Source organism: Pygoscelis adeliae, unplaced genomic scaffold, assembly GCF_000699105.1.
Source record: "Pygoscelis adeliae isolate BGI_AS28 unplaced genomic scaffold, ASM69910v1 Scaffold71, whole genome shotgun sequence".
Classification (NCBI taxonomy): domain Eukaryota; kingdom Metazoa; phylum Chordata; class Aves; order Sphenisciformes; family Spheniscidae; genus Pygoscelis; species Pygoscelis adeliae.
Genome location: NW_008824356.1, coordinates 309,974 through 323,931, shown reverse-complemented (window position 1 = coordinate 323,931; position 13,958 = coordinate 309,974).

The following is a 13,958-nucleotide window of genomic DNA, read 5'->3' as shown; positions in this document are numbered from 1 at the left end:
ACCAATCTTTAAAAAAGAAAGAAATTAGAGGTAAGAAAAATATGCCTTGCAATCATGCAACAGTGATGGAGTTGATGGTACAGTTTGTTATGATTTGGAATTGAAGCCATAGGAAGCTCCCTCATATGCAGAGGAGAAACTATCCTTAGCCCAGTGTTCCTTTACTGTGTTGCTGCTGAATAATGTGCTTTATACTTGCATTTTAAAAATCTACATTTAAAATACTGACTTGGCTGACAAAAAATACCCAGCATAGAGTGGCTACCTTTCAGCAAGAAAGCGCTTTGTAAGTACAGGCTAAAGGGGGAAATCATGTCATAAATCACTGCACATATGGTTACTGGCACTGGCAATATATAGGGAATTAACTCACCTGATAACCTAATTCTGCTTCTGTTAAAGACAAGAGCAAAACTCCTGCTGCCTAACATAGAAACAGAACTGAACTCTTAATACGCTGAGGAATTGATAGCATTATGCTCTACAAATTATAATGCTGCACCCATTTCTTCTTAGCTGATCATAATTCACACTTTAACACTGTGATTAAATAAATTCAAATAAATCCAAATATTTTTAACAAAATAGTCTCTGACTTAGAGTGATCTTTGCATCTGAATATATAACTGTTTACCCTCGTTTATCACACATGAGTGCCCAGTCTTTGGCCATAACAGTTTTTCTGCACATGTAGGATATTATTTATAAGGTATGTCTCATTCACACTACAATGTAAACAAGATATATCAAAATATTTTAAATTAATTTAAAGTTTCAGTTTTACATACCTTTATTATAGCTGGTTTAAATCTATAAAAAGCTACTTATTAAAAAGTCTTGAATAGATTCTATGAAAAGAAGTTAAATTTATGATGTTTAGTATTACGCATTACACAGTTTCTTTATTTTTTGCTCACTTGATCACGCTGTGAAAAATTCATGAATATTTAGCTATTAAATGAAATGCAAAATTTTCATTACCATTTTATTGAAAACTTGACATCTTAAAATACCATACATACCATTAGTATTCTAGTGCATTGTCACCTTATTGAAAAATGCTGCTAAAAAACAATACCACCATTCAGAGAAAAAAAAATTGTCCGCCCAAGGCTATTAACTATAGTTCTACACATACATTAGTGACAAATAAGTGAAGCAGCCAATGCTCACAAAAGATGTCACTAAAATGCTAGGAAACAACTGTAACCATAGAAACCATCTCACACTGCAATCTGAACATCTTTTGTCAGTGTTTGACTAGAAATGAGATGCTTAAAATCATTAGGCTATCAAAAAATCTGAAGTCTCTTCATTGAAATTTACATATTTAAATATTTTGAAACCTGCAAAAACTTCAACATGATACTTTCATAAAATATTGTTTCAGCTCCTAGCCCTCAACTATCACTTTAGGTATAATAACAAGGATTATACAGATGATTACTCCCTCCCCCAAAGTCTCCCCCACCCCACCTTCTTTTTAGGTTACATACACTAGAAGAAGAACCTAAGCTTTAAAAAAAACCAAAAAAAACACCAGAAAAAACTGGGGTGAGAAGTGAGGACCATTTACCCAACTCTCTTTCATCCAAAATATTCACAGACATGGCATTCACTATCTCTACTTACTGCTTTGGGTTTTTTAAAAATATCTCTATAAACACCATCCACCCTACTGACAGGTTTAGTGATATTGTATAACCTTTGTAACATTAGGTACAAAATGGTCTACAGACAACAAAATACCTGAACGAGAAATTTTCTCAACTGACTTAAAGAAGTTTGAGAACTTTTGAAGATTAAGTATCTCTCCAGTAGGCTAATGGCTTATTATTAACAGTATCTAACAAAAATGGCCTGTACAACTTCTGGCCTATAGAATGATAGTACATCCCAGCCTTCCTGTACAGTGACTGATCCTGTTCTGTAGGACTGGAGGAATATGTAGGAAGGCAGCCTTAGTTCTTTTTGCAATAGGACTCTGTGTTATAGTAAATCTGTGTTAGTCTGAATATCTACTGTAGAACGGCAAACCAAGGGCGTAAATGGTGATTAATCCTTTAATACAACAAATTTCAATGGTACAAAGGACAGCTAATAACAGATGTGCTGGTTTTTGCAGGAAAAGTTTGCTGATATTAAATAGAAAAAACATTTCCAATTCTGTATGTGCTCCAATTTACCATTAATGAACTATGAAATTTGGAGATACAGATCAAAGACATTTTTACTGGAAAAGCCAAGGACTGAAATAACCTGTACAATTTCCTTCCATTATCTTTTCCACAGGTCCTGAACTTTCAGGCGCATATGGGCAGTACTACTTAACCAAGACTCTGTTATGCAATACATTGCTCAATTTCTCTATTTCATTTTTCATGGCTTTAAGCAAAATTCAGTGGTCTTATAAACAACAGATTGCCAAGAATCAAAGGCTGTGAGCTTGTCCTTTAAAGCATTGTTTGCCAATTCATTGTGATTTAACACTTGTAAGAGAATGTGGAGAATTTCAAATTCCCCCTCTTCCCACCCCCCCAACCTTTGGTGGTGGAAAAGGTCAGATTTCAAGGCCATCAATCTGATGCTTTCACGAATAGTACAAGATACATTAGAACTGGTAAGAATGTCTTATGATTGGCAAACAAGCTATTACAATTTGCAAACTTGTAATCTGTTATTTTTATCAGCAAACTGGAATGCAAGTGAAAAAAGGCAAAAGAGGAAGAAATGAAGAAATACATCATACAATTCATTACAACGTGTTTTTATTAGGTGTGTTTTACCAATGAGCTTCACAGAATTAAACAGAAGAGAACTGATATATTTTAAATACCATCAAACTCATTCTGTAATTAGTAATTAACTGATTTAATATAGACTTCAGGGAGGTTTTGTCTACATAGAGACTGTGCTGCAAAAGTTAAAAGAAATCACAGGAACAGAAAATGCAAGACTGTAAGACTATAGTTTCTAGGAGTATAATAAACGTAAGCACAAAGGTTAAAAAATAATTTTTTTGTTAATATGTTCTCTGAAAATGAATGGCTCACAATATTTTAAAGATGATGAAGCAATCGTTTTCAAGTAATTGGATGAAATATTCTATGAAAATACCCAATAATTTTTGTTTAAAGTCATAATGAGTTTTAATTTCTGAATCCAGCCTTGTCCTACAGCATATCCACACGTACATTCAAAGTGTGTGTTAATACTAATTTGTTGCCTGTAGTTCACTGTCTTCCTATTGCACAAAGCTGTTGTGAGTAAGATTAATCTATTACTGAAGCAAAGAAATGGAAAAAAAAATTACGAACTAAGATCACAACTTTTCTTATCATTTACTGTTTTAATAGTCTTTACTGTATTTGGTATTCTGATGGTGAAATAGCAACTGTCTTGGTTTCACCAAATCACTTATACAAAATTTCTCCTTTGGATGCCTGACTCGTTCATTGAACAGGTTTTTCTACTTCAAATGTTTTACAGTAAGATTCTAAAAGTAGGAACCATTTTCCTTATCCTTATTAGTAAATCTTGTTTTAGTATTGTCAATCTATAAATATATAGTACACACAGTAATAAAATAACATATATCATTATATAAATATATAGATAATATAAATACGTATTATTAACAAAGACATCAACTTAGGCAACGTTGACAAAAACATGACAACTTCCCACCTTCAAAACTCTTAGCATTACAGGCATAACAACATACCCAAAATTATAAATTAGCTAGTTCTACATCAACTGCTGATGGCAGAAATCTACATTAATTCTGCTATTTTCAGCTAATGCAACAGTTTTCCTTTCCTGAAAACAGTTGACACAAAACTATGGAAAAGCAGGTCTGTTCCAACAGCAGAAAAGGATCTTAGTCTCATTCATACACATATGCTCTCACCTTTCCCATAGGTATCCCAGGGAAAATAAAAACATATTTGAACAACCTCTATATTCATCAGCACTTTCCTACAGCTACCTGGAAGGTATTTATTGATTATACCAGTTTGTTTTACTACGCAGCACAATTTTCAAAACTGAAGCTGCGAGATGTGAAATAAATTCAGCTGCTTGCATTTTTTACCTACCTTGAATCATGCTTTTTCATCTATACTAATATTTTTCATCAAACTGAGTTCCACATTCAGTAAATTCACTCAAGAAAGAGATAATAGTTGTGGTGGGTTTTTTTTTTTTTTTTAATTTCTGTGCATCAGTACTCAAGTATTTCTATTTCTATTTTTCCATGAGTACTTAGTATAAGGTTGTATATAATCCTCAGTGGCTGCATACTCCTACAAATTCCTTTGTCGACTGCAAAGTGTAACAGTATAACATCCTTTCACAGTTCTGGATCATTACACATTTTTCGCCTAGTAATGTAGTAACACATCACCTTTGCTGATGTGTTAAGTGCACTGGTTTTCTATTTGTTTTCAGGTACAACCTAATAATTTATTTGCTAAGTTACTCAATAATTGGTCTTGACTTGGCTATGTTAGGGGACTGCTTTTCTCTTCATTCTTTCTACTGGCAGAAATTAAGATCAGCTGAGCAGCTTAGTGTAAACGTGAAGTGGCTCAGTGAGGATAACTTGGATCTTTCCTAAGTACAAAAGTCTAATCCAAGAAAGAATTACGTAAATTCGCAGGCAAAGGTCCATAAACAAATACTAATGAAAACAGTCAGGGGTGTACCCTCTAGCACCCCCTGAAACAACTGTGGATGCTGGGGAGCAGGAAGGGGATGGACTGCAGGAAGTGGCCAGGCTCACTTGCTTTCAGTAAATATCATTTCCCACTCCTGTCGTTGGAGACAGAATACTGCCCTGGATGGCCAAACTTACTAGTCCAACCCCAGCAGGGCATGTCTTGGGTGTGTATCTTGACGAATTGGAAGCCTCCTGTCTTGGCTTATAAGGCCCACTTCAAAGTCCATTTATTTATTTATTTATTCAAGTTTGGCTAAGACAGATTGAACATTAGCAAGAATGTCACAGGCTTATTGGATTCAGTTATGCATTTGTAATGCATTATTTACTTCGTCTATACACTTGAGTATTGAGTAATCTAAATGATAATTCAGTTCTTTCAGCAAACTGATCGATGGCATCATCTCATAGTGGTAAATTCTATATACCCATAACTGTCAAACAATATGTGGATTTCTACTCATATAAATATTTCATGTTTCAAAAATCTCTAGCAAAATGTAACAATAGTTTTTTCAGTAAAATTCTTTTTAGCGTACCTAATATTTTAATAGAAAGGAGTAATATTCAGAGGTCAGCTTCTTAAATTTCTTGTTTCTTTTGTAGCTTTGATTTGAAAAAAAATTTAGATCAGAAACTTGTACTATCTCAATGCTTTTGTGTTTACATTTGCAATAAGTTAATATTTCACATATTTCTTTCCATATGAATTATATAATGAAACACTTTCCGTAAAGATTAATGCCATCTTGAGAGTTAGATTATATATACAGTAGCATTTCAGATCTTCTGTGTATACTCATAACTGTTTGATGTTTCGGACTTCAAAGTTCATATGCTCTTGTATCATTAAATGACAACTTTATCATATACCTGACAACTACACTGAATTGAAACAGTGTTTTGCAACCTTTGTTGGTGGGCATGTCTTCACATTCACAATCATGAGCCACACTTGTAGACACAGTTGTTAGGAAACCAGAAGAGCACATATACCCCTCATTTTCTGCAATAGGAAACTTGTAGGAATGTTTTCTGACACATGATAAAAGTTGCTGCAATTTCTCTGCATGTTAATCTTTTTAATTGCTGTTACTGTTCCGCTCTATTCTACCACAGTCACACTTCAAAAAATTTTTTTTGCTTGATGTTGTGGTTTAACCCCAGTTGGCAACTGAGCACCACACAGCCACTCGCTCACTCCCCCCCCCCGTGGGATGGGGGAGAGAATCGGAAGGGTAAAAGTGAGAAGACTCGTGCGTTGAGATAAAAACAGTTTAATAGGTAGAGCAACAGTCGCGCACGCAAGCAAAGCAAAACAAAGGAATTAATTCACTACTTCCCATGGGCAGGCAGATGTTCAGCCATCTCCAGGAAAGCAGGGCTCCATCACGCGTAACGGTTACTTGGGAAGACAAACGCCACCACTCCAAACATCCCCCTCTTCCTTCTTCTTCCCCCAGCTTTATATACTGAGCATGACGTCCCATGGTATGGAATGTCCCTTTGGCCAGTTTGGGTCAGCTGTCCTGGCTGTGCCCCCTCCCAGATTCTTGTGTCCCTCCAGCCTTCTCAGTCAGTAGAGTATGGAAGTTGGAAAGTCCTTGACTAGTATAAACACTACCTAGCAACAACTAAAAACATCGGTGTGTTATCAACATTGTTCTCACCCTAAATCCAAAAGACAGCACTGTACCAGCTACTAAGAAGGAAATTAACTCTATCCCTGCCGAAACCAGGACACTTGATTAGGATAGAATGTCATTATCCAGACACCAAATATTTCAGACATGTACTTTTATCTCCAAAGTAGGGAGAGAGGGCTTTGGGTAAAATCCTAATCCAATCAAGATTCACATAGCTAGATGTTACTCTGTGTCGAAATAACATGTTACAAAGTAAACAAACTCCACCCAGTGCATGGAATAAGCAAATTACCATTTTTACCAAGCAGTTCTTGAAACATACACATCAGCCACAACTTGTAGAAAGGGGACTGATTGTAGATATGAACTAGGGAGCTTGGCTACACTTAGTATCCAGCTTCTCATATTTAATATTTTTTATTGTTGACACCCAACTTCCCACAGCTGAGTTAAGCAAACACAGAAATCATACTCTTACCCTTCATTTACAAAATTGATCTAGTAATTATGGTGATGGAAACTGTAAGATTTACACTTTTTTCAAGCTTTCATATGCCACCGTTAGTGCAGTAACTCCACTAACATGGAACTAAAAAAAAAAAAAAGGCCACGCTTAATGATTTCATGTAACCAAAGGTATATCCTGACTATCTTAATAGCCGCAATTTCTGATTTGAAACCCAAAGTGTTTTAAATATCCATTATTTATGCCTTCACAGTCTATCAAATACCTTTACACCCAGCATTTGTACTTCTTGAGTACAAGTACTGGTGCTAATGTTAAATAGGTTAAAATATTTATATAATAATCCATTATTAAAAATTCTTTGTCAAGCCAATTATATCAGCAGAATTCTGATACTCATGCTTGTAAAGAGACTGAACTTTCACAGTGGATCGCCAGACTGCCTGCCAGGTCATCTGAGTTGCTAACATCAGTAGAATCAAACTAGAGCACGTGAAGATTGCATTCCACAGCTCAGCAATGGAATGTATTCATTACGTATGGAAAATATTCATCATTTTATTCTTAATGACATAGGATTGCCTTCTGATATTGAAATTACATTCAGTGTACCACTGGGTAGACAAAGATATTTGGTAGCATTTATAAATATTAATCTTGTTATTTCAGTCTCGGCTGTTGTTTATTTTCAAGCTTACAATAATGGATTCAAAGCTTGACTACAAATATAAGCAAAAATACTGAAAAATGGGAGCATTACCTCAATTTTTCACTGAAGATTATTTTCATTGAACTTTTTGATCACATACAATGAGATCAAAAGATTCAATCTGGAATGAGTTTGACTTTGCAGCAGCAGATTGCAATCTCTTCCAAACATCATAAAGAGCAACCTGTTCCACATTAGATATCAATATGCTTTCACTTCTGTAGTAAAGCAGGAGCAGTCTTATCTATAATCTCTTATGTAAGCAATGGCTAAATCTATACTAATTAAGTAAACCATGCAGGGCTTGAGTTCTTGCAGTCATGTGATCATCCACATTGTTTATCTGTTTGGCATATTTTTGGCCTGGATCAACTGGCATTCTTCTTGCCAAGAACAAGCATGGTGCACAGGATGGGGTGGGCTGGGAACTGTTCTCAGGAGATTTCTGTAGGGGCAGCAGAAGGGATCAGCCCTTATCGTGCAGTGGGTGAAGGAGAGTTTCGCTAGCTCTGCGGGCATTAGCCACGCTTGCATCTTGCCACTAAAGATGATGGAGAATCATTACCAGCAGATATGATCAAACTGAACCACACCTTCAAGAAGAGAGGCATTTCTAACTGAACCTGTTTAATGTTTCATATAGTTACCTCATCTAGAACATAAGAAATAAAATGCTGCTAGGCTTCTTCCCTTAAACCTGATCTGTGATTTTCCAGTACTGAATGCTACACATCTACAGATAAGGTAGTACAATGTACCATTTTTCTCTGCCATTATTTTATGTGTAAACAGACTGACCAGCTCAGATCCCCTTCCTTATCATTTCTAATTTCCTCCAGGGGCCTGAGAATAGTTTTTCCACTGGGGTGTGCCAACTTTTGAGACTGCCATCAGCCTTATGAAAGTGGCAATTCCGTGTCACGGGTCTAATACAGTCCCAAAACACTAGAGTTAATAGCTTTGTGAAGGTTCTGGAAAAGGGAGGGAAGGACAGAGGACAGAAAGAAAATGGTATTATTCTCTGAGGCTATAATATCTTATAGATCTGCCATTTCCATCATTTCCATTGTCCAAGAGTGCTTAGGGGACAAAATCATACTAAAATGGAAATGACCCTTCTCACTAGCAAGGGTGTAGTCCTTCATTTTTACTTCAGCCTTACAGTCTTATAAATACATAAACCAGAGGGTTTTATAAAATAAAGATCAGAATATTTTAAATTTGAGTTTCACTGACTTTAGTGATTTATGGACTATTGCTTAAACCAGTACATGCACTGGTCTACTTCAAAGCTTCTAATTTAATGCCATACAGCCACTTTCTTCTATGAGCCATTCTCTGTTTTTTATTATATTAAGAATGGTTCCATAGAAGGTAGATCCACGTTGAAATTGTCTCCTAAACTGGGAGAGGTGAAATTAGATTCTCAATTTCTCATACACTTGGTGAAGACTGTAACCAGCAGCCTGTTAGAAAAAAGAGTGCTATCTCTTTTCTGCTGTCTTTTGTGTGGTGTGCTCTGAGTAGCTAAAAAAAGGCCTCATGTCCCAAATCAAAACAAAAATGCCTGATTGATTAACCTATTTGCAAAGGTTTAGGTATTACACTGATTGGTGAATTCAAAATTTAAGTGACCTTGTGTATGTTCAGCAGAATTTATGAAATTTAGATTATTCAAGGATGAGGAAGCAATGAGTGGGGTTTCTGAAGCTTTCAGTGGTGCTTAAGTGTTGGACCTGCTGTTTAAATATATTTGGGGAATCTCATCCTAAATGTTTTTACTATAAGCATAATTCAGAGGACCTCAAGGATGGATGCCAGGAAGTTGTCATAATGGCACTTTCAAAAAAAATAAGGCATAATGACAAACAGAGCACTGCAAATGTAGTTTTAGAGTCTGCGAGAGACCTTCAGATTGCACCACAAAGTGTTTTTAGAATATGCTTAAATTCATTATTTTGCTATCAGTGCTCTGAATCCAACCCTCCTGCCTCTGGTTTAAAACGCACTTTCTCGAAGTGAAATCTAATTCCATCATTAGAGGACAGATTGTTCTAAGAAGCTGGATTAGAGCAGCATCAGCATGAATTTCAAAAACTTGCATGTAGCTATAAATACAATGTGCAATATTTTGCAATATCTAATGTGTTTTGGTGTAATGTTGAACATGCCCCATTGTTAAAACCAGCTGTGTTCTTTCACTTTTCATTTCTATAAAGCTATGATAAAGGCTGTCAAAGCAAACCCTGCAGCACCAGCCTTTCTTGATAAAAGTTCTGTGTACACAGTACATAGTAATCTCAAGATGGAACTTTGTTTCAAACCAGAACAAAATCTTCAGCTAATTATAAGTGAACTATATTAAGCACAAAAGGCAATTTCAATTTATACTGAACAAAGTTGCATTTTACTCTTTCCTTTCAAAATGCATTTGTCGTGGTTTCTGAAACTAATTGAAAATTCATTTTGCTTAATTTTCTAAGGTTATTTCTTTTATTGCTTTTAAGCAGTCAGTGTAATACTGTAACATCTAAATCCCCCAAAAAGAAGATTAGTGGGGCTTTTTTTGTGTTAATTTGTATTTAAAGCTTTAGAATAAGAAATGAATCATTCTTTTCATTCCTTACATCACATTAGTGCAGCAATCACTAAACTAACGCTCTTATTATGAACACATTCAAAGCACTTGGAGGAAAATTGCCAACAGAAGTACTACATAAAAATAGGTCTGCTGTTTAAACAGAAGAGGATTAAAAATAAAATTGTGGTTTGTAGGTGAACAGTTAAAGGGAAAAAAATTTGCGCATTATTTGTTTTGACTTTTCTGTATATGATATAAAGAAAACCTGAGGACCCTTTTTTTTTTTTAATTCTCCTACTTATTTTTTCAGCTATATTTTATGGAAAAACTATGGAGTTGTCTCTTCTTTTCCTGAAAGCTTTGTGACCAGTGGATAATTCACACCTTCCTTTGTAGTTAGTTACAGGATTTGGCTGGACCCAGGCAAAGACATAAAGGTTAAAATGTCGTAGATGTATTAGCTTGGCTCTACCTCCTTGAGAACCTTTGGCCATATTTTTGTCTCAAAGAAGTCAACAGTAAAGTTTATGAGCCAGAATTCAGTCCAGATTTAGATCTGTTAGGAGTGATCATGCCAATAAGAAGACAGGTATTAAGGTATGTAACTAAATGGGAGGTCGCCACATAGGAAGGGTACTCAGCTGACAACGCAGCCGCTGGGGTAGGGAGCCTGGGAATGGGTCAGATGACATGCTGAAAGAGCTAGTTAACTCCTTATAGAAACTGCAGGCCTGGCATGTGGCTTTCTCCTGGGATGCAGGAGCTCACTTTCCTGTCACCCAGCATTGCATGATGTGGCACAAACCCGGGATGTGAGCAGAGTTTTCTGCTAGTCCCTTGAGATGAGGACTGAGTTCTTTATATTCCCTGGTTTGTTTACTGTGGGTAGGAGCGGCTGTAATCCAACAGCAACCTTTCTGCAGCCCAGGTACTGGAGGCAGTGCTGATGAGCAATTCAAAGTTCTGGGCATTTCCTCTTGCCTCTCTGATCAAAGGAAAATTTGGGAAGAAACATTTTGAGCCCAAGTTAGGAAAGAAATAAAAAGACTGGAGGAGCAAAGGAAGTTTATTTTAAATGCATCACATCATCACTGCAGTTTCATCTTCCTACTCTGGGGTCTGTAACGCTTCTAAAAAAATAGGCTTACTGTCAGTGGGGACTTGCTGAACAGAATTCAGAGAGGTTGGCAGAAGTGATTCAGAGCCAGTGCAAGACTTCTCGGCAGTGTTAACTGATTTTAGTTCCCTAATGCTAAAGATAAAACTATACATCTGAGGCTATGAAATAGGATAAGAGACAGAGAGAGCAGTGATTTCTCTTTCTACTATTAAAGGACTAGAAGAGATGTTTGGTTTTGATGATTTCTTCAGCTTCAGGGGCTGAGGAACAGCCATGTTGACATTATCTGAATGTGCAGGTAGGAGGCAGAGATTAATAGGCTGTTTTGCTACTTTTGCCAAAGCAGCAGAGTTTGAAACCCGTTATTTGAGCCAACCTGGTGTTCTAGGCAAATCTTAAATACCTAAACCTAGTTCTGGTTTGGCATCTCCAGTACATTGTTAAAAGGAAAGGTACCAATTGTGTGAGAGAAGAAAGGAAAGGAGTAAGGATCAGGCAGAACCCAGGGCATGTAGGGACCAGCTACCCCCAGAAAACAGTTATCAGTCTTCTTTATCAGTCATTTAATGATTATTGGTCTTTTTTTAAATTCGTATGATGTGTTTAGTTAGAAAACAGACAAAATTATGTAATCTTTATCAAGGTATATTGAGAGAAAACTCTAGGTCTGAGATGCATGGAATTCAGACCCAGAATGCAAATTAAACACATGAACCTGTGGTTAACCTTATTACAGTCTACTGTGCACTTGCTAATAGGTGGCTGTTTGTGTGCCCAGCAGGTTGCGTAGGAAGCAATGTCCTACCAGACAGGACCTTCGATCTGTATTATAAAGCCATAAGGTGTTAGGACCCCTAACACATTCTCCCCATTCTAGAAGATTAGGACCACAGGAAGGTTCTTGGTGTGTTCAGAAGTTACCAACCCAAGATTCATGAGTCTTCTCTATTGGTTTTATGGTTAAAAAGGGCCAGATGAATGCAGGCTGATTTATCATTTTTGTTTCCTCAGTAATTTACTATTTGGTAAATGATACAAGCGGTGCACAGCTGTGGTACATTATTCATTTGATTCGGTCATGACCACGATCTAGGATGTGTCTTACGAAGTGTCATATTTAGTCCTGCTCCTGCCAGGTCATTCCTTCAATTTCAATGTGTTAAGTTACAGGTTTATGGGTCAATGCTTTTCTGATCAGGCTATCCTTTTCCATTTTCATTTCAATGTTTCAGTGGCATAGCACAATGCTGAAAGAGGCTGAGTCTGGCAAGCTGGGAGTCACAGGTAATTCATGATCTTGACAGCTACCTGTTTGCAGGCAAGCTTGAGACTAGTGAATATGATAGTTTTCAGCTGTATTTCTGGCTATCAGAGGCGCATTAGGAAAAAGAGCGTTTTTCATCTTCTTCCAGAAGGAGGAAAAAAGTAAAATCATGGTACCCAAGTTTGTGTATTTGAAATCAGAGACTAGCTTGGGTGAATCCTGTCTCTGACAGAATAAAATGTAATCTTAGAGCCATGACCTTGGGAGCTTGGATGTTTAAAGGATGTTTAAAGGTTCTTCTGTAACTTTGTACCTGGCAATGGCACATGCCTAGGGCATTTTGTGACAGATTATCAGTGACCATTGATTTTGAAAGATGCCTTTACTATGTCAGAATGATGAAGGTGATGAGGATGAGTCTGAACAGTAGCTCTCCTTCCTGTGTTAATTTAATGGGGTTTTACTTTGGCATTTAGGTTTAAGCAAGCAGGAAAACGATAAAGTGCTCTCAGATACATCAGAAAGGGCATTTTGCATTTCTATAAGCATTTCCAAGTAGAGCAGTGTGTCCAGAGACGCCCAAGACAATAGCAAGCATGGACATTACTGCGAAGGAAAGTTTACTAAAAGCCAGATTCAATTTTCTATATTACAATAGTCAGACAACCTTGTTGGTCCTTCAGTCAACTAGAGCTTTTGTGGTTCACCGTCTAATCTTGCACATTCTTTTCTTGGGTGGCATGACAGCACAGCCGGAACTCTGTGCCACTTAGAGGATGACAGATTCAGCAAATTCTTGCACAGGCAGTGAAGACCCCACCTAGGGAGATAAAAGTTAATGAAGGGGAATCAGCATTTGTGCCAAAGATATTGAAGGTATGTAAGTCTGACCTTTGGGTGTTCCAGAATGTGGTACAGGTAGACCTCTCCGCATGCCATGTCACACACCTCAGGCGAATGACTGCATTCATCTTGTTGAGGTGGTTAGCCCCCCTAAGCTTCAGTTGGGATGAACAGGAATTTAGGACAGGTACCAGGACAAAGCAAAAATTTTTAATTGAAGCTGTCAAACTGAGTAAGGGAATGTACCGGTAGACTTTTTAAAGACCCTTACTATTTAATTCAACTTTGTTAGCATTTATCATAAATGTCTAACAAACAGTTGAAAGCAAAACCTTTATTTATTGCATTCTTCACATTTCCTAATTCTGAAAGAAGGGATGATACTTTGGTTCTATTGAGAGAATGCTGTAGTCTCTTCCTTATTTGGTGCAATAACTTATTTTAAAAAAAAGTAGCCATGCTGCTATCAATGTTACTACTTACATACTCAATTTCATGCAGGTATAAGTGCAGTTTGGATTACAGTTTGCAGCAGCAAGACTCTTTAAAACCCAACTCTGTCACCCCCATGGCCCTACAGGTAATATAATCTATAAAAAGAAACAGTAG